At 42.2% G+C, this 21,271-nt stretch overlaps 1 protein-coding gene across 2 annotated transcripts in view; it reads left to right on the top strand.

Moving 5' to 3' along the window:
* Positions 1 to 21,271, top strand: part of LOC102192139 (RNA binding protein fox-1 homolog 3-like) — a 418,448-nt gene that overhangs the window by 29,706 nt on the left and 367,471 nt on the right. The window contains exon 2 of one of the 2 annotated variants that reach the window (XM_013912630.1): positions 13,847 to 13,969. The exons of the other annotated variant lie outside the window; for it this stretch is intronic. The gene's annotated coding sequence lies outside the window, so the exon portion shown is untranslated. The remainder of the gene's footprint in view (positions 1 to 13,846; positions 13,970 to 21,271) is intronic. 2 annotated transcript variants of the gene reach the window in all.

Here is a 21,271-nt window from a genome sequence, read left to right as displayed (position 1 = left end):
CCACTTATGTGCACCCGTGTAAACTTCTGGTGAGTGACACTGTAGAATTCTATATGTATTACTTGCACTAGTTATCAGGTATCTGTACAATACGAACACACAATCAGTTGATGCTGCTAGCTAGCCAAACTTGCTAGTGTTAGCGGCTAATTCAGTTCAATTCAACTTTATTTATATAGCACAATTACAATTTCAAGGCGCTTTATTGTCAGGTAAGACACTATAATGATACAGAGCAAACCCATTGTTGGTTTGCCATTGTTGGGGTGTATAAACACAAAGAGGTAAACCAGGTGAGTGAAGAAGCACTGCAGATGCACTGCAGCCATCAGTGATTACCATTCGGGTTTTAAATACCACAAGTAAGCCACAAACTAACTGTTCTACTGGGGTAATAGGATGTATTTAAGTTAAAATGGGGGCCTGACTGAATTTAACTGAATTAATAATTTGAATCAAAATCAATCAAAATCTCAACAGTCAACTTGTGGCTGATGCCCACTCCCCCTGGACTCCTCTTCCTGTTAGGAGGAGGTTGTTTTGTGCTCTTCCACATCACCAAGCGCTTGCTTATAGGGGGCTGACAGATTGATGGGTTTCTATTATAATATTGTGATGGCTCAGTGAATTGTTTTATATAAATAGAATTGAACTGAATTGTGACAGAACAGTATCACAGATTTTTCTCTCCCTCTTTTTTCTACATGCTCTGCTGTAAAAACGAAGAAAAAACCTCTCAAAACATATTTATAAATGAACACATTGAGCAGAAATGTGTTCAAATAGAGAGCAGCCCAGCACATAGAACACAATACCAGGCCTAGCAAAGGCACTTTGCTGGGCCTCGACTGTAATATCATGCTTCAGTAAAGCTGGTGAGGCCAGAGCGACAAGCAATGTAAAGAGGGGGGCATCTTTTTGAATCAGGGTGGCTTACAGTGAAATAAAGTGCCTTCAGAAAGGTGCTAGGGGATGAATTTCCCAGTCTGGTTTTTATTGCCATTTTCCCTTAAACTGAGATAAAACTTAAATTGGCAAATTAATTGAAGTGCGGGAAAGTGAACTGAAAGCAAAATCAAATTTCGAAGGAAAGTAGAACAGATTTGAAAATGTGGAACTAAAGTAACCTTGACACGTTCCTTCTCCTTGCTACGCTGCTCTGTGTTTTATTATGTTTGTGTTGTATTATACACTCTGTTCATACATAGCTGAACTCTGCTTAATGGACTAACCTGCCAAACTCACAGCAGCACAAACACAAAGGGACCTGCTGCTTTTAAAATGATTGAGCCTTGACTTGTCAGCGACAATCTACTTTCGCCCTTGAATGCTAATTAGGCGATGTTTATGCAAAGTCACGTACGCGCTCCCAGAGGATCTTCGGCTGGATTTCCAAACTCTTAAAACAAATCTTAACATGTTGTCAGCATAACAATGTCAATAAAATGACACTTCACTTGCTGTGTCAGTGAGGTATTTTTCATTCCCCTGACAGGAAAGGCTTCAATAAGATCCCCCTGCAGCATTCTACATTATCTAAATCTGTGACACAAATTCTACAATCAGTCTGACAGCTGCCCTAAAACAAATTAAAATGTATGAACTGAAAATGCAAATGCAATCCAACTCATTTCAAAAAGTTTTCTGTTGTTTAAATGTTTGCTGGAATTATTGTTCGTGCTGTGCAGGGCAAACCCAGAGGCATATTTTATTAATATTTAAAGCTCCTTTTTTATTGGCGACTTTTGGGCATAAAAGTTTCATAAAAGTTTGTGCCATAAAAAATGTCTTTATAGAGTTTGGGTGACTTACTTTTGTCGTTTCCCTGTTTTTGGGATCTGCTGATATTGGTAAAGGTGATCACGGACTAAAATGAAAGATTTAGTGTTCAGAGTGGTGCAAACGTATTCAGTTGGGACAATGTTGGGATCAATAAGATGCATTTCGCAGGCTGATTTTTTTCCCCCTGGGTCGGTCAATAAGTCACGATTTATAAAAACAGCAAGTCTTTTTTAATTGGTGGAAAAATCTTCACTGATGCAAATAGAGAAAAACTGACATACAGTGGAAGTAGACCTGAGTCATTCTGCTTGATTTTATTTTTAACCTACAACTAAAAAACATCTGAAATTGCATCTGTCCCTCACAATCAGATTGCGTGCAGATGTCGACACACCCAGACCGTCGTCTTTATAAAGGTGTTTAAAGCGCGCTGTCCAAATCTGAATATCCACTTGTCAGTGTCTAATCAGCCCAATTTGGAAATGGGATGGGGAGGAAGGGCCAAGAAGGAAAACCTAAGAAAATGAAGCATTTGGAGTGGGTGGGGGGTGGGGTGGGAGTCACTGCCTCCCACCACTGCTTGGCCCTGACACCTTGTGAAGAGTGCTCATTCATCACGCGGCGCAGGGCTTGAGCCTCCGTAAATCACTGTGGATAAAGGACGCGCCATAAAGAATGGAATTGTGAAGGTAAGGGTTTTAAATCCCCCTAGATGATCCGAGATAAACACGGAGAGACTTTTGACAGTCCCTCGTTACCGCCACAAGCGAGAGGAGCTGTCACCGCTCCCTCTTTGCCTTTCATCTCTTGGTAACAGTCTGGCTGCTAATATCCTCAATTATCTCTGCAATATGTTGCTGGGAAAAAGGGAAAGTTCCGAGGAGGCATTCGCACAATTTAAAAGTTTTAATTTGACAGCTTGTGGTGTAATGATGAGTTGTGATGAGGGTAGAGGGGCTCTGCAGCCCACACTAAGTATGTGACAAGTGATCGGGCCGGACTGCGAATGGTTTGTGGATGTCGAGACTTTCTGTGTCACATGTCAGGAAGCCAAATAGATGTTTCACAGGTTACTGTGTGGGGAAAAAAGCCCCCAAACTCCTCTTGTAAACAGCAGTGGCATTTCATCCAGTGGCTTATTTTTGGTGGCAAGGGAAGCATTTATCTGAAAAGAGAAAAAAAAATATATTTACAGCAAGTCTAATCTAAATTTGTCATTCTCTGAGTGAGGCCTGTAGCGCTATCTCGTGTTAATATCTGTAACACCTCCTTGACATTCTCCTTCTCTTGGACATAAATGTCAAAGTGTAGCGTGGCTTTGTGCCTGGCTTTCTTCTCTGAACCTACTACCACTCCTGAATCAATCATAGTGCGCAGAGACAGCACAGAAAGCATTTGCATAGGGGATCCGCCGAGTGTCTGATAATGATGGCTAAGTCACAGTGCACGATGGAGACACAAAGGGCACGGGGCTGCTGCTTGAAGGTTGACACTCGGAAAATATCCTCTCTCCAAGGTACCCGGGCAGGTAATTGTCTTTTTTCCCCTTCTTTTTTTCCCCTAACTGATATATGCATAGCTTCAATTTAGAGGATAGACTAATCGATCATTCAGAGTGTCTCGAGTAATAAGTGAAAGTGATAAATCACGGCGTTACACTCAGGTTTATGAAATATTGTCCATCCTGCAGGCGTGGACGCGTTATCTAGTCGTCAGAGTTCCTGGGCTGAGGTGCCGGTGTCAGAGCTCGGAGGCAGCGCCGCGCTGCAGCTAATAGGAAGATCCGCCTACGGTTGAAGTGCCCGTTCCATCGAGGGCTTTGCACTGCAGTGCAATTAGTACACAAAATATTAACATAAGGATCAGGCGTGGCGATTCCACCAGGGCGCAACTTAAAAGTTCAAGGTAGTTCACGTCCGCGTGGTTCTGTCAATCTTCCTTCGCTGGAGTAATTGCCTCAGGTTTGCTCGGCTTGCATCGGTATAAGATGGAGTCAACAGCCTCTGTAGCATAATGACAGAGTACACACTTTCTTGCTCGCATTAACAGCTTTTTCTTGATAGATAAAAGTTCCAAATAATGCCTCCTGTGATGGAGTGAAACCAGGATAACAAATTGGCCCTTTGTGATAACAACCCCCCTGTGAGCTTCCTGGGCGTGAGAGATAGACAGACAGCTTTGAGGAGACTCGGGTCTGCAACAGCTCTGCGCCAGGGGAAAAGCTCCATGCCCTACAGAAGGATGGATAGTGTAGATTTGTAATGGTTCCCCTGTTTTTGACAAAGTAACCCAACCTGCAACCTTCATCCTCATTGGCTGAGCGAAAGGGCACCGGCAGAGAAGTCAGCCCGAGATAAGTAAAGTCTGTCGCTCTGGCTGGAACGTTATAAATCGCAGGTGCTTCAATCATGAGCGCGAGACAAGCGAGCTATCTCCCGTGACAACCTCCTTTTGACTCGACATGCAAAAAAACAAACTGATACAAGCCGGAGGAGGATTGGTTGGAAAGAACGAGGGCTGGGAGGTGACGTCTTCCTCCCCAACTTTTATTTAACGTTGCATGAAGCAAGATTTCATCTTAAATTAAAACCCAGAGCACACTAACAAAAACGAAAAGAAATTCTAGGGCTGCAGGACAAAAGAGTTGGCAGCATCCATTAATTAAAACCCCATGGATTCTCCCTATTTGTTCAAATTTAGAATGAGGTGTAATTCTGCTCGTTGTGCACAAAGTGCATCATGATTTAAGACCTTACCCTCGAGTAGCAGTTTCTTAAAGTTGACTTTAAATAAGGTTCCACTCAAGTTTCAGATGAGAAACTGCAGCCATGTGAAGTTTAAAGATTTTGGACATAATACAATATTCATATGTTTATATTGGACATTTGACTGAATTCCACTTCTATCACAACCCCATGAAAGACTAAAACATCATTTCACCCAGCTGACACAATTATGCTGTGCAATGCAATACAATCCTATTCTATGATATGCAGATGCACGAATGTTTGGATCGGCTGTGCTTTCAGACATGAATCTGGTACTCCCGCTTCCAAACGACAAAGGCAAACAAAACTGAATCCTGCCACTTTAATTTCAATGTTAGAACTCAACAGCAGCGTTAGGCTTGAAGAAGTCCTCTGGTTATTCTGGGTGCTTTCCAGGTGTACAGACTTCTGGCATTTCTTGATTTAACAGTTTCTGTGGAAACTGCCAGTTCTCATTCCCGTGGCATCAAGCACCAGAACTTTTTTTTTTAATGCGCAAGGTGTCCTTCGGCACTGGTGCTGAGGGTTTATAGCATAAGTAAGACGGGTCACGAAAAAGGTGACGTCTCGAGCACACCTGCTCTTCATCGCACCATCTGATGAAGAGCAGGTGTGCTCGAGACATCGCCGTTTTCATGGTGCGATAAACGGGTAAAACTGGAGCGTGCAAGCTGTTGGTTACATTTGCTGTTTGCTTTTTTCTGCCCAGCACCTGCCTCCTTTTTGATGTGGATGTGCATGCTTCTTTTTTTCATTTCTTTATGTATGATAGTTCTTTCACTCCTGACTTGTCACATGTAGACGTTAGCACTACGTCTACCAACTCTTTGGTGTCTTCAGGTTGACAAAAGAGGTCTGCCATATAACGTTGCAATGGTCCGTATGTGCCTGTGCTAAAGGTACATGTTGGAAGAGGACAACTATAAAGTCTCTCATTTGTTGTTGGAACCAAATCCTCAGGCCGCGTCCACACTAGTACGTTTTCGTTGGAAATCACATCTTTTTCTCTCCTCTTTGGCCTTCCGTCCACACCGAGACGCCGTTTTGAAAACGCTCTCCAAAGGGGATACATTTGAAAACGCAGTTTTCATGTCGCAGTGTGGACAGCGAACCCGGAGCCTTTTCGAAAACGATGACACGTTTTAGTCATATGAAGCAGTCATGCGACCAATTAAACTAAGATAGCAGAGGGCTTTATACAGCAGTTGTTTTGTCTGCTCTCAGTTTTGACAGCCCTATTAAAGATTAATATCACTCTGTACATGCTTCAAATTCTTTAACTCTCACTCGCGTTTGAAACTTTGTACTTTTGTGTTACTCGTAGCAACAACTCCACCTCATTGTTAGTCCATTTAAAAAACCCGTTTCAAAGAGCCGGAAAGGAAATAAACGGCAGAAAGAAATGAGGCAGGTTGAATCGTCTTGCGTTTCACGCATGCATAGTACTGGAATGTAAGTGTTTTCGGCTGTTTCAATGTGGATGCACAACTCTGTGAAAACGACTGAAAACGATAGTGTGGATGCGGAGCGTTTACAGACGTATACACGTTATCATATTTATCCGGGCTAGTGTGGACGTAGCCTCAGTAGCAGATCTCCCAAAAACACCAGACTAGTTGGCTCGATGGTGACGGTTGGTTTAATCCTCTAACCCCCTTTACATAGCCACTCTCAGCCCTCACAGCCCTCACATTGAATCTTGTGTTTGCTTCTCGCTCCTCTCTCGGTACACGATTTGGCTTGCAGGGCCTCATTCAGCTGTTAAAAATATACAGTAGCGATGCATCTTACGGGTCAAGTTTTAGGCGTGTCATGCATTTCTGCAGATCTTATATGTAGTCTATAGTCAGTACCGCTAATGGACAAGTGCTAAAAATGGGAAAAGTCTTCTTCTGTTACATGTGATTACACAAAAGAGATTACACAACCTCGCCTGGTTTTCTTTTTCTTTTTCATGTGGGTGCTTCCATGGACAAGCACAGTACTTTGTTGATCAAAGTCACAGTGAAATAGCAGAGATATTTGACAGAGGAGTTGGGCTGAGGAGATAGATGCTTCCTTTTAACCCACACTCCTACCAAGTCTGTTCTCTCTCTGGAAAAGCCTTTGACTTTCTGTTCTTGTTTTGACCGCATACACAACACAAATCCCTCTCTAAACCTAAAGCAAGGCATTAGCTCTTTGGCAACGACTCGGAGAAGGATATTAATCACATGACCACAGTTCAGTGAACTCTGCCTTGAAATATGAGACTCATTTCTCCTTTCTCCTGGATAATCAACTTAGAGGGGGGGTAAAAAAAATCTGATATTTCACCTTGAAATGCTTCATGCTTGCGGGATTTTAAACTTGTCACGCTCATGCCTGATTATACCAGACCCAAAGAAAACAAATGAAATAAAAGCGGGGATTCTGCAGCACAGCTTCTCTTAACACATGCACGCCACGCATGCCAACAAGTAAATGAATAAATCTACATGAAAGCCCGTATTAATTAAAATGTAGTTTTCCTTCTTTTAGAGTTAACAGATGGGTAATTTTGGCTTAAACGCTGTATTCTGGCCAGTTTTGCCATTTTAAGAATCTTTTTTCAAGAATTTTAATCAATCAGCGCCCTCTGGGTTAATTTTATGGGATACATACGGACACAGTGATGTGTTCTTCTGTTTTTGTGTTTTTGGAGAGGCGGGGGTGAGTGTAGTACATTATTTCTGCCCCAAAGACTTTAATGTGCTTTCCAACTGTAGTATTGGTATCTTACCCTGAATATTCATCAGGGCTTCAGTGTTTCTTTCAGTAATTCTATTTATTTGGTCTTACTTACTTATTACAAAAGGACATCTTTGTTGCTAAGTGCATAAACACATCTTCCCGTCCCTCTAAGTTCCTCTCAGTGTTCTTTCTACCTGTCACACCAGAGGAAATATTCCTGACTTCTGTCGGAGAAGAATGTCCAGTAAACTCTGGCTGTAAGCACTGGTCCGCCTCCACCTCAAGTGGCCACGTTTGGGGTTTCAAAATTTGAACCACGAGTTCAGTAGCAAAAAAATAATTTTGTCATGGTCACTCTTGGCTTCAAAAAGAAATCTGCCCGGTCACCTGGTGAAATGTTCACCTAATTTCGCCCGTTGTGACAAATTCAGGCAATTCTTTACTAAAGCACCCGCTGAACCTGCATTGAGGTTATGCATCAACAGGGGTGCAGCTGTTTTGATCGACAGGGGGACTCGTCTATTAGCAATTTTGTGCATTTGAACTGAAGTTTGCGTGCTGGTGCTTTGTGAATAAGTAGTACACTTATAAATAAAATGACTTGCTATGCAGTTCAGCGTGGCACCAAAGTGATCTTCTGTAATCAAAGGTGCACGTTGGAGAGGCATCTGCACAGGGCAGTGTTGTATCTTACATTGTTAAAGAATGCAAACTGCCAAAATGTAACTGGTCCTTCTTTTGGCTACTCTGCAAACGTCCATGAAATTCAGAATAGTAGTTTTCTGTAATGTTGCAGAGTTGCACAGAGACCTCGCTCAGGAGGAGGCATATTGTAGGTGACTGTCCTGATTTGCACTCTGGTAATTTATTTATCAGAGTCAGTGCTGCACCTTGGACCTAGCTCTATGTCAAGATATATTTAACTAAGTCTTATTTTTATTGTCAAAATAGAGTAATGCTAATTCTGCATTTCTAGATAGTGTGGGCATGGTACACATTTATTTATCGGAGCCAAATCAAAGGGATGCTTCTTAAATGTCTGAGGTTACCACAGCCTGCAGCATCACATTTATTGCCAAATGACCAACGTGGCCTCCGCTTTATTCAAAAGTTTGGGATACCCCAATCACTTGGAGGCACTTGGGGAGGAAAAAAATGACTATGCATGAAGGCAGTTAGATGTTAGAGGTCAAAGTGGTTCCCTGATGGTTCTGTGTCCTCGTGCTGAGCAAAGCCTGTCACCTCCACTGTTGTTCTCCCCTCAAACAACACTCTGCATTCAATCCTTTAAGGGGAAGCTGTGCCCTTCCTACCAACATGTTTAATTCATTCCCAGACACCCGGGGGACACTCGTAACAACAACAGAAAAAGACAAAAAGAGAGAGAGGGGGAGACAAGGAAGGGAAGGATGAGAAAAGAAATTAGAAGGAACGAAATGTTTGTTTTGTATCTGCTATTGGCAGATGTGTAATGAATGAACGAACGAATGGCCTAGCACAAGACCGAGGAGACTTGAGACATTTGAGAGAGAACATCAGTCACGGGAAGCTGTGAGGACAAATAAATCCTATTTTCTTGTGTTTTGATTGACTTCGGGAGCGAATGGGGGGCAGTGAAGATGCTGCTGGACACCTTGGCGTGCTCCCTCTTAATCAGAGGTTGATTAAGCGCACTTTCAGAGGCATGGATTAGAGGGCTCCCCTCGGACTCCGCTAAATTGGTCGGAAGGGAAGGAAGGCAGAGTGTTGAGCACTACAGAGGGAACTTTTGATGTGTCAGTCAGAGAGTCTGGCATGGTTTGCTTTTATTGACCTTCCCATCCTTGATTTGTGACAGATCCCCTGGTGCTGGGGTAGGTGGGGAAGGTTAGAGGAGATTCAGCTTTTGAAGAATTTCCAAATTCTGCTGATCCAGTAGAGCTGCCACAAGCTTCCCTGCAATTCATAACAATGAAGGGCATGATGCTGCGAGGCATTTGCAGCCTAGACGGGTTTTTTTTTTTGGAAGATTATATTTCAGTCATCTTTTGCTTTATTTGACAACCACAGGAGAAGACTTGTGGCAAAGGTCCTGGGGGAGATTCTGCACTTATGATGTTGCACCTATACAGTGTCTTTCAAACAAGTGATCTTCCAGGAGGTCCCGACCCAGTCACTCTGTATTATCTGCTACTTTCAATCTCCTGACTTTCATGTAAATCTAAACAAAGATTTTACTCATATCATCTTGTGTCCATCGGTGATGGGTTGGACAAAGTATTTCAGTTACACAAATACGGTATTTTCATATCTTTGTGGGGACACGATGCTCTCCCTAGCTGCTTAAAAATAAATGCCTAACCATAACTTAATTGTAACCCTGACACTTGGTCCACACAAGCACAGCAAACTTCCGATTTTTGGTCCCCACAAAGATACGTAAACAGTCACACGCACTCGTATGGCCAGTGTTTGTCATTTATGGATTTATGGTTAATAATAGTCGGATGCTTTTTCCGCTGTCAGACTGGTTTGTAACCCCTTCACAGAAGGAATGGCGCTGTTCGTGTTGCAGCGGTGGCACTGCTATTAATGTAATGAGTCAGGCTGTTAATGTGATCCAGCTTCAGACACAAAGGGGATCTCTCAACCTGAGCTCTTTCTGCAGACAGGAGACCTCTGCACCCTACATAACAACGATGGGACATGTCATCGCTGATTTATTTTGCCCTTGAACCTCCTAGTGATAGGACCTTGTGGGATAGATAGCCTTTAAAACAAGCGCTCAGAGATGAAATGAATGCTCCGTTCCAAACTATTGAAAGACGTGCGCTACAGCCGAAGGCTTTTAGAGGGAGTGCTGTAATCTAAAATGTGCTATTTCTCACACAGCGCAGCTCTGGGATGGGCTGATCAGATAGCCTGAGATGAATCTGACTTGACCTGTGAAGCAGCAGTCACTGGCTTCTGCATTGCCGGCCATGAGAGGAATTTGCAATGGATTCCAGAAAGATTGAAATCAATTCAAATTCAGCTGACGTACTGCGCCGCGATAAGGCATTGCTGCACCTACATGCAGACGCGCAAATTTCATAATGAATAGATAAGGATTAATGCAATTTCAAACTGTCACCTGCTGCCAGACGGGATGTCATGAATGGCTTATCATTGTGCCATGATTTTATTTACATCCAAGAACATAAACAGCCCGGTTTATTCATGTCCTATCTGTAACCATCCACGGAGGTGGATCGTCTGACGTGTTTTAAACAGCCCCATTATCTCAGTGCAATTTCTCATGTAATTAATGTCTGCTTACAATGCAGCTAATATCCACTATGTAACCTGTGGAGACACACAATAATTATGTGACCGTTTGAGTGACAGAGATCAGGAGAGCAAATAGAGGAGCCCCGTCTGCAGCCCCGTCAGGAGGGGCAGATTGTTGGCCCAGGTTAATAGGCATCCTCCAGGGAGGGATTTGCTGGAGTTAAAGAAAGTAAGGCAGGAGGCATTTGAATTCAGTATAATAATGTGAAATACTTTAAAAACCATCTTTTCTAATCTCATTGTCACGGGCCATTTACAAGTTCTTGGTCCAAGGCTTTATGAAGTTCCCTACGTAGGCATTAAAAACTCTGAGATCCTGTGAAAGAACATTTTACTTGAGCTGGATACTCTGTACTACCGTCCAGAATTAGCCTGCCATCTGTTTCCTGCTTTACCCACAGCCAAACACTGAGCTACAAAACTTTCTCAAACTAACTGATCGAGGAACAAAAGAGAGGACAAAAGGACTCTAACTGAAGATATTGTTGGACCAAAGTCGAGCCAGGTGTCTGGATTCTGAAAGTCAGCGCGGGCAGAACAGTCTTAGTTTATAAGGGGAATGCCTCTCGTAGTGGAGTGGACCTGTGATCGATTGGGATGTGAAGTGGCTTAGCCGTACCTCGGTGTGTCAATAGCTTCACCCTCTCCCTCAACCTTGTGATAAAACAGAAGCTCGTGGCGCCCAATCTCGGTGTGTTTACACCTGTAAACCTGCCCGTGCGAACGTATTTTCTTCTTAACAACTTTACTTTGTTGGTTTGTCGTCAGTTCCTCCGAAGAATCAAAACGTTTCCTTTAAGAGCATCAAGCCAGGTCGCAGAGGCTGAAAAGAGACGCATTAGAATGCGTTCCACAGCTCCATAGATTGAGACGAGGATTTAATTGGCTTCATATCAGGGTTAGATAGCGCCGTTGTTGACATTTGATTAGAAAAAATAAAAGAACAAGGTGACTTGATATTGCGGCGATAAGCAAAAATCCCAACTCGATCACATCGATACTTTACTCGAGTGCACGTAGGTTGCTCACCTTGTAACCAATGACAGTGGTCGCAGTGGCTCGCCTGCAGATAGACATCAGAGATTTGCTACCGAGCGTGCTTTGTCATACATTTATTGCTGTGTGTGCACTGTCTGTTTCCCCTCAACATAGTGTTGACTTAGAGGTCAAAGCCGCGCAAAGGCATAAATTTCTGGAGCTTTTATGCCGGCCAATTCGCAACATTGTTGCCCTTCGAAACAAAGGTCACGTCTAAGCAGCACTTTATGACTTTATATCTGTTTTACAGGCAAATTTACCACTGTGCGCTTTCAGAATCTGAATCGCCTTTGTACCTTTAATTATTAAGACTTTGTTTCGGTGGAAAGGAATCGGCCCAGGCAAATCAAACAGATTCTTTTGTGCACATCTACAGATTGTTTTCAGTTCTGCTGCTATTTTTAGATCTCTCCCTGGAAGTCCTGTTCTCCTTCTGCAATTTCACCGCGGACCTCAAAGTTGAAGAAAACTTCCACTTCTGTGTAAAAGCGATTCGACCACCACTGATTGGAACTGGGTCTCCAGTTGCCAGCCAGCAGTTTTCATCAGGTTTAAGTCAAAGTGTCCAGAAAAGGTTATGCATCTGTCAGGGTAATGCTGTCAGTGTAGTGCTGCTACTGTAGCATCCAATAAGAGGTTTCTTTTATTATTTTCGTTTTTTCAAACCTGCCCATTTTGCCACACGTAAATTCTTGTGAATTCGTCCAATTCCCCCAAAGGAAACTCAAATAGAAGCAATGCTGTTCCAGCGAGAACAGGACTACAAATAGCAGCCATGTTTTGATCTGGACATGTGTGAGAAAAAGGCCTGGATAGGTAAATTGGATAAGTTTTGGTTATTGAGCTGGGCAACTTTAACCATCAAATCAACTGTGTTTTGCTTTATAATTCTGAAAAGAAGGTTAACTGAAGGTTTATAAGGTTTAAGCACCACAAATCAAATCCTATTTGGTTCTATTCACGGGAAGGCGAACGACTCACCGTAAAACAGCTGATTTGTTTTTGTGCTTTGTTTTTTCCGCTGGAAGCCAGAGGAGAAATATGTGATTTTAAATGAAGTTTTAAATGTTCCCCATGTTAAAACCAGTAGATGATTCATTCGGTATCATTGGCCCTTAACTCTGTAATAGCCTTCCAAATAAGATTATAAAATTTGACTCAGTCGATCTTTTTAGACTTTTAGCTTTTAAGGAGTTCATTCCTATCAAACCTATTTATTACTTTTAGTGGCTTTTCTGCTTTAGCATCGTGTGTTTTATCATAATTTTTCTGTTGCACTCGTGTCTTCGTTTCCTCATTTTTCCCCCAATATGAACTGTTATATACTTTTATTATTATTATTGCTATTAGATCAAATTGGGTAATATGCAACTGCCTGTTGTAATTTGGACCAGCAGATGACCACGCTTCTTACATTATCCAATTTAAAAATGAAAAAGCTTATTTCTGGGAAAACTGGTTTAAAAAAAAACGTGGCTCCCAAATCCAGCTTTGCATGTTTTGATTCACAGAACACTTAATTTATATTCCCCATTCAGCTGTTTATAATGGCGACCACCTTTTGCAGCTACTGTACGTGTTGTTGATTACAGGTTAAGCCCTTTGTGCGAGACCTCATTGACATTACGTCTCTTTGTCTGAGCTTGTTATCTTTGTGCCCCACAGTTTGCTTAGCTCATTCCAAAACGCCGCTGTATGTGTCTTTAGTTGCGAGCGTATTAGTCTCCATGGAAACTCATTTTCCCAATACTTCATTGGTGCCAAATGACCCTGTACTGTTACTTAGCTTCTTGCTGCTTTGTGTGGAAGTGTTTTCTTTTGGAGATTAAACGTTCGAAGGCAAATTGAGGTCCTGCTGGTTTTATCGCCGGGGTATTGAATAAGCATACGTGAAAAATACCAAAGCGCCGTACTGTACCACATCATTTGAAAACAGATTGATGTATTTCTCTGCTTCTGAAAGGGCAGAGGGATAACAACCTGTGTAACGGCCAGTCTTGGTCCTGCACGATTTTAGGCAGAAACAGGTTGGGGAAGTCTGACTGCTGTTTAATCCTATTTTCCAAAACGTTTGACAGAAATATATTTATATAAATTAGTAATAAACGATGAAAAGAATTTTTCTTTAATTGGATATCCACATCGGGCTTCCTGTGCTTTTTTACGAGCCGAACAGTTTTTGTTTCGGGATTCCCTCTTGAATATTTACACTCTTTCTCTTTGCAAAATGTCCTCAGATAATTGCTAGAAGGAAGCACCCAGGAAGGTCAGCCAAGAACCTCGCTGTAGGTGCCAAAGTGAAATCTACAGGACTACAATTACTTGGACAGACTGAGGCAGCAGAGCAAAGTGAATGACAGGTAGGAAATAATTCATACGAATCACCTGCTGTATTATGAATAACCACCTGCTGAGAGGACGTAGCACGGTCAGTTATCCTCAAAATTGGTTCTGAACAGCCCTTTTTGTCATTTGTTAGTAATTGCCTTATTCTCTTGATAATATAATGAAATTAACCTCCAAGAACATTCCCTCCTTATGGCATTTACGAGACAAGGTTGAAGTTGACATAGCAGCAGTCGCACAATTATATTTAGATTATTCAGCTGTTATTTGGCCTCGTCTTTTGATGTCGACACATTAGAGGAGCTCTTTTCACTGCCACTCATAGCTCGTAATCTTCACCAAAACATACAGTGTTGAATCCTGCACGAAGGGCATTCTTCAAGAAATTCAGGATCACTCACATCTCTCTTCTGTTTGGGGTACATCTGACCTTGTAGTGAATAGACATAAAAGGCTGTCAGTCAAACCGTCATGCCGTCTTTGTTTCCTTGTGTTTGTCATTCTCCAGAGGAGTCAAGCAGCTACTGACTAATCTAGTGATTCTGTGCTTCTGGCAAAATGCTTCTACGTCCTTCTCTCTGCCGAACTCGGCGACTGCCTCGGGGAAAGGTGGAAAGAAGGTGAAGGGAAAAAAAAAGTTTGGGAACAGTGTTTGAATGGTTATAGAGTGTAATCAAGGCCAGCAGCTAGTTAATGTTCAGTTTTCTGAAGCACTTAACATTCTGACCTTAAAGAGACTTTGTCAAAGTTTAGGAACAAAGAATCTGTGCTGGTAAAGAAAAAAGGAATTTCAGCTATCACGCACATCATTCTTCAAAGGGTAGAAAACCTGAGGACAAAAGCCTCGGGCTTCTGATTGGGCCCCACCACTGCTAACTGTTGAGATGAAACCAAGTGGGCTCCTGTGTGTTAGGCAACTGGAAAATATCACGCTGTACGTCCTACAAATGTTCTACAAAATATTTCACAGCATCTTTTGTTTTTTCTGTATTTCCCGCTAGTAGATATTTGAGCTGCATGCCAGTTTACAACTTTTAACATTTTTGAAGTCACATCGTGCCATCAAATGAATTTCAGTTAGGAACCAAAAGCTTGTCAAGTCGCTCGCCGCGTTCTCTCCCACTGAGAAGCTTCGACATCAAAGTTCATTTTTACTAATCACGTGCACACATCAGCACAAAGATCAGGAATTCATTTTAACTTTAGCCTCAACCTGTGTTTGCAGTCTTAGCATCACTACACATGTGACATAGTACCACTTTAGTTATTCTAGATCTTTAAACGTTTTAAATAATGTGAGATTTAAATCTAAATGCAGCTGCCACCTCACCAAAAATATCCAAGGCAAGCCGACTGATTGAAGACATTCACGATGTTAAGTGAAGCGTAGTGTCGGTTAAGTCTAGAGCGCCCACGATCCCGGAGCACCAGCTGATCATAGTGTCGATATCATTAGTATCTGCCTTTAAAGCTGCTTCAGCTTTCCTGTTGTTTGTCACCTGCAAGCCACTTTGCAACCCGGCTCCTCTTGCATTATCACATGTGTTGACACTGATGAGCCAAACTGGCAAACAGGAATACCTGACTGAACTATATTTGCTGTGATTATAGGCAAAAGTATTGGTGCACCTGCAGATTACACTTACAGGAGCTTCATTCTAAATCATAGGCATTCATATGGGGTTGGTTCGCTTTTTGCAGCTAGGTTGGCTTTCTGTAGGATTCTGGAGCGCACCCGTGGAAATCTTTGTTCATTCATCCAGATGAGTATTTGTAAGGTTAGACAAGGAGGCTTGGCTCACAATCTCTGTTCTAGTTTATTTCAGCGGTGTTCGAGGTTGAGGTCAGTGCTCTCTTTGGACCAGTCAAGTTCCTCCATTAACACACTTATAACCTAGCTTTAATGGACCTTGTTTTGCGCACTGGGGTGCATCATGCTGGAACTGAAAAGAGCCTTATGCAAACTGTTCCCGCACAGCTGGAAGCATAGTTGTCTAAAATGTCACGGTAAACTGAAGCATCAAGGTTTCCTTTGACTAGAATTAAAGGGTCCAGGTCAACCCTTGAAAAACATCCCAGTGGTCACCAAACGCGGATTAGAGAAAGATGATTCCTCGCGCCACAGAACATGCCTCCTCTGCTCCACAGCCCACTGATGGCATGCTTTACACCACTCCATGTGATGTTTGGCATTGTGCTTAGCGATGCAAGGCTTGCATGTAACTGCTCCCCCGTGGAAAGTCATACCACGAAGCTCCCGTGCTCCTAGTTTTTGTGCTGATGTTGATGCCAGAGGAGGTTTGGAGCTCTGAAGTTGTTCAATTAGCAGTTGGCAACCGTGTTATCTAACGTTTACATGGTCTACCGCTTCATTGCTGAGTTGCTGTGGTTCCTTAATGCTTTGCAGCAATTCCTCTTACAGCTGGTTGTGGAAAATCTAAGAGGGTAAAGATTTCACTAACTGACTAACTGGGATCCAAGTAAAGTGCCAAACTTGAACTCATTCTTTTAAAAATGTCCATAAAGGCAGGTGATGATTAAATATACCTGTGGCAATGGGAGTGGAAACACCTGGAATCAAAGATTAGGAGGTGTGGCCCAACGCTTACATTTATACTGTATCTATGTAATAAATAAAAGTGTCAGATTTCACTGTATTACTGTATGTTAACAGTTAAAACTTGCCGGTTTGTGTTTCAGTCCATTGACATCTCCTGTGTGTTGCTTCAGATGTGTCTGCATGCTGTTGACCGCAGTGGTTAGGGGAATTTCAGACGTTTGTCCATCTAAACACCAGCTTGTCTGAGTTTGACTGACTCAGACCCTCAGCAGAACATCAAACATCGGAGTATCTCACTACTTGGCTCCGTTTCACATGAACAGATCAAGGCTACCACAATGTTTTCATTCCAGTGGAAATGTCACATCATTTCAAAGAGAACTTCTGTTTTATTTATAGCTATCACCCTTTTAGTTTTGACTGCCTAATATGGACCTGGAAAAGCTCTAACCAAGCTAGCAAAGAGCAGAAGGGCCTTGCCTGCAAGAGGTATAGCGCACGAGTAGTTGTTTTGCAGGAGAAAATGTGGAATTTTGACATGAAAATACGTATAAGTGTGAATACCTGAGGCAATATTACATTTTTTTTCTGTATCTGGGCAATTTCTGTGCAAACCATTGTATTTGGAGCTGTGCTGAGAGCCGTATAAAGCACAAACCTGTGCACAGAAACCACTGCTTTGTGACAAATATTGTTGGTTTTTTGGTGCATTGATGGCTTGCAGATTGAAGTAATGATCAGGTGAGTGAGAAATTGGTCAGGATAAAGTTGTTCACTCCAAATTTGGAGATAAAAAAAAAGATTTTATCTGCACTTCTTCTGTTGCAGAACAAATTTGATATCTTTTGCCCTTCCTCTCCTGTTGTGATAAGAGCTGTTCTCTACATTCATAATGGATTTGTTACTTTAGGAGATGTTATGAGGGCTCTTTAAAAAAAGAAACAAGAATATTTCACATCCCAGCAAAGCTTGGAAGCCTTAAGTAGATATCTGGATTGTATACTGTAATATTGCACGGCTCCCTGAAATTAGATTCTTGTTCAAATGAGGAGGATAATGTCATTAGGTTTTGTGCTTTACTAGCTAAGAAAAAGCTAAATAGTGTAGAGTGTAGGAATGAGCAAGGTCAGTTTGCAAAAGTTAAAGAAATGATCATTTCATCTGTTGGGTTCTCTCCAGGTATTCCAGCTTTCTCCTGCAGTCCAACGACATGCAGGCAGTTGAATTGGGTTAACTGGTTTTCCTAAATTGTCCAAAGGTGTGAATGTGAATGGTTGTCTGTGTCTCTGTGCTCGCCCTGCCACAGGCCGGCGATCAGTTTGGGGCGTCAGACGCCGCTCATCCTATCGTAGCCCTCCCGCAACCTTGAATTGGACGAGAATTGATTGATTATAGATTATAAAACTGATGTCCAATTCCTTCCCTGACTTTTCCACATTTATCTGAAATATTTTTAGCATGCTGTCCTGAGAATATTGTTGAAGGAAAGATAGTACCAGGAAGAAAATCTGGTGTTTATAACTTATGATTATTTAAACTGGAGAAATCAAGTGTTCTGGTGTCTTTGCTTTGCACTTGGACTGAGCGTAGACTACTGAAACAGAAGAGACTTTAGCTCCTTTTATGAAAGAAATCTTATATGGAAGCAAACTGCCTAATTGATGGCTACTATACTGGCATCTCATTTAACCATAATGCTATTCAAAAGGAAGCATCCATCTAGCCATGAGGAGCGCCTCTTGCTCATGACTCTGTGTCAGGAATATTGAAAATATTGATGGTTGCCCCCCCTCGGCTGAGCTGTAAGTTGGCTGCATGCATCCTTCGGTTGCCAAGTGTAGTCTGGTTAAAACTAAAAGGTTCCTATGCGAAACACAGCACAACAACAAGGTTTGTGGATTTCATTTGAAGGATCTGATCACGATTTCTGGAAACGGATATCGTTGCGGGGTTTTTCAAATGGCACACAGCACGAGCCATTTCGCTGCTATAGATTGATGGAAAGGCAGACATCTCTCGAGCCAATATATCCAAAAGTAGAGATGCGAAAACAATCGAGATGACTAAATAGCTTTACAGGCCGGAGGAGACAGTTTAGTTGTTGTAAGGGGGAGCGCTCCCTTATATGGGATGTCTGGGTTTGCCTTATTTAGCCAGCACAACTATTACTTGTGAATAGTTTCAGGTGCTTAAACTACCTCACACAAACTTGAAAATGGCATCGAAGAAAAAAAAAAGAGTCATTTAAAAGGACTCTTTGATACCAAATAATACCCTCGCATTTTTACTCTGTGCACTCTGTAGAGCTGCGGTTTGAATTTTCTCTCAGTTGTGTTTAAGCTCCTTGCTTGCGCGTTAACCTTTCCATTCATCTGAGCTAGCGTTGCTCACGCTGACACCCTTTTATGTTCGTCCAACAACTCTCTCATGATGGAGGAAATGACCTAGCGCTGTTCAAAACAGAAAAATTACTAGTTCATTAACTGTTTGGCAGCAGGAGCACTTTGTAAACTCGATAACGCTCTCAAAACTAGCAGCTGTGATACCTCGTCTAATTATGTTTGACCTCATCCGCTGTTATTCTCAGCCTATTACAGAACCGGGACTGGACTGCAGGAATGACTAGCACCTTCCTCCAGGGCTCTGCTTGTTGTTTGTAGTAGTATGGCTGGTGCCACACCCCATATATCTCTGTTCCTAATTACACATGGCTGGGATGAGAAATTAACATGGGGCACATCATAAAAAGATTAATAACAGAGCTAATACAATTACATTAGAGTGATTAAAAAAGGTTAAATATGTGATCTATTACATTGATCTTAAATACATTCAGACTTAATTTAATTTAACAGTTCTATAATGCTGTAGTTAAAATATGTCCTATTAGTGTTTGGAGCCTGCATGTGTAACGATTAATTACTGAATAATTGTTCCTACATTTCAACACTGGCGGGCTCTGAAGGGTGATTTATTTTCTTCAGTGGCTGTACAGAGATAGGGCTTAATTACAGTGGATAGCCTTATCTCCCCTCTCTAATCCGCTCTTTGGAGTCTCTCGCGTTCACGCCATCTAGTCGTCGATACCATCAGACTGTTGGCAGAGCCAGACAGAGAAAGTGATCCCCAATTTCTCTGTCACATTAAAGCTTATTCATGAAGTCTCCACTGTGAACCTTAAGAACTCCAAAGCGGGAGGAAAGAAGAGTCGCTGAGTACTGAAAACCTCACCCCCAGTCTGAGGTCATCACCAGCTGGCACATTACCCACTTGTGCTGTTTGTGTCAGCTGGATTGACTGAAAAATGTGTGGTCAAATCTGATCAGATAATGGGCTGAGTTTCATGCCAGGAGCAATTTGTTGCAGATATTCTTGCACTAATGCATCCAATTTGACTGTTTACCACCTCACTGTGAGCAGAAAACTGAGTCTGTGCTGTTTAGTGCGACGTCGACCAAGTGCAGGCAGATAAATGTCTGTTTTGAATTTTTGCTGATCGCTGGTTTCGCTTGATAATTCACAATTAACTGTATTAGATCTCTATTAGAGGGACTAGCTGTTTAATTATTGTAGCTTGATGGAAGATTTCCAGCACACTAATAGTTGCATATATTAAATTAACTTGGAATGAGTGGAAATTTGGCAGTTCAGGCAGACTGCGTTTCAAAATGCCAGAAAGGATTGCGATCAGCTGAGGTGTCTGAGCTGCAGTGATGTAAGACTCGTGATAGACCACTGCAATAAAACAAAAAAATAAAATTGGAGTCAGTGAAATTATATAAAGGGTATATCATTCCTATAAATCCTGCACTAGCACTGAGCAGTTATACGGGGCATAAATCACAGATGCTAAATTACCCGGTAGCATCGGGGATAGATGCAATCTCTCGCTCTCAACATGCTTTGTTTTGCTATCTGCATACATTTGAACATACATAATATATTTCTGATCCTTGACTGCACAGTTATTTCTTTTAAGAAATATTAGATTACGTCATTATTATAGGGCTAAAGTTGACTATCGGTTAACTTTTTGATCTTTTTTCTTCTGTTTTGTTCTTAAAATATAGAGAAAATGTGAATCGGCCACACAGTTGAAGGGAGCGTCTTCAAAGTAGAGATCAGTTTTCACTGATGTTGCAATAGTTGTAGCTTTATCAGCTTCGGTATCTTGCTGGGAAACCTCGGGTCACGCGCGTTACTTAGCCCTCGGTGATTGTATTCCTCCTCGCCCACCAGCACAAATGGCCAAACCAAACTCCAACGACTGTCCAGGAATGATTTCAGGAATATGCTTTGAGTGTTGAGCCGGCCTCTGAACTCAATCCCAGTCCCACAGAGCATCTGCAGAATGTGCCAGACTATCCATGGCATCCTGCAGATGCCAAGCTGATTTTCCTTCTTCTTTCTGTGGAAGTTCAGGAGAAGCTCTGTATGCTCATTTCTCATGAGGATGGCAGGAGAGGCTGGATGATCGTCTGCGCCATCAGTGCTCGAGTGTGCTGATGTTTGTCAGAGTGGCAGATATCAGAGCTCGTGGATAGTCTATCATCCCACTCTTCAGAGTCACCTCCGTATCCGTTGTTTCCACTGACCGCAGAGGAAAAATGTCAAACCGAATGCACCTCCGATTCCACCGTTCCAGGCACAGCGACAGCTCTACCTGAAACTGACACAACTTCCAGTGCAAATAGACAAGCGAGCTGACTAATTAGAGCAGAGATCCAACACAAATGTTTAATGAAGAGATAATATA

The sequence above is a fragment of the Pundamilia nyererei genome, unplaced genomic scaffold (assembly GCF_000239375.1).
Source record: "Pundamilia nyererei isolate P.nyererei 1_Seehausen unplaced genomic scaffold, PunNye1.0 scaffold00095, whole genome shotgun sequence".
Classification (NCBI taxonomy): Eukaryota; Metazoa; Chordata; class Actinopteri; order Cichliformes; family Cichlidae; genus Pundamilia; species Pundamilia nyererei.
This window is presented reverse-complemented; position numbering and strand designations above follow the sequence as displayed.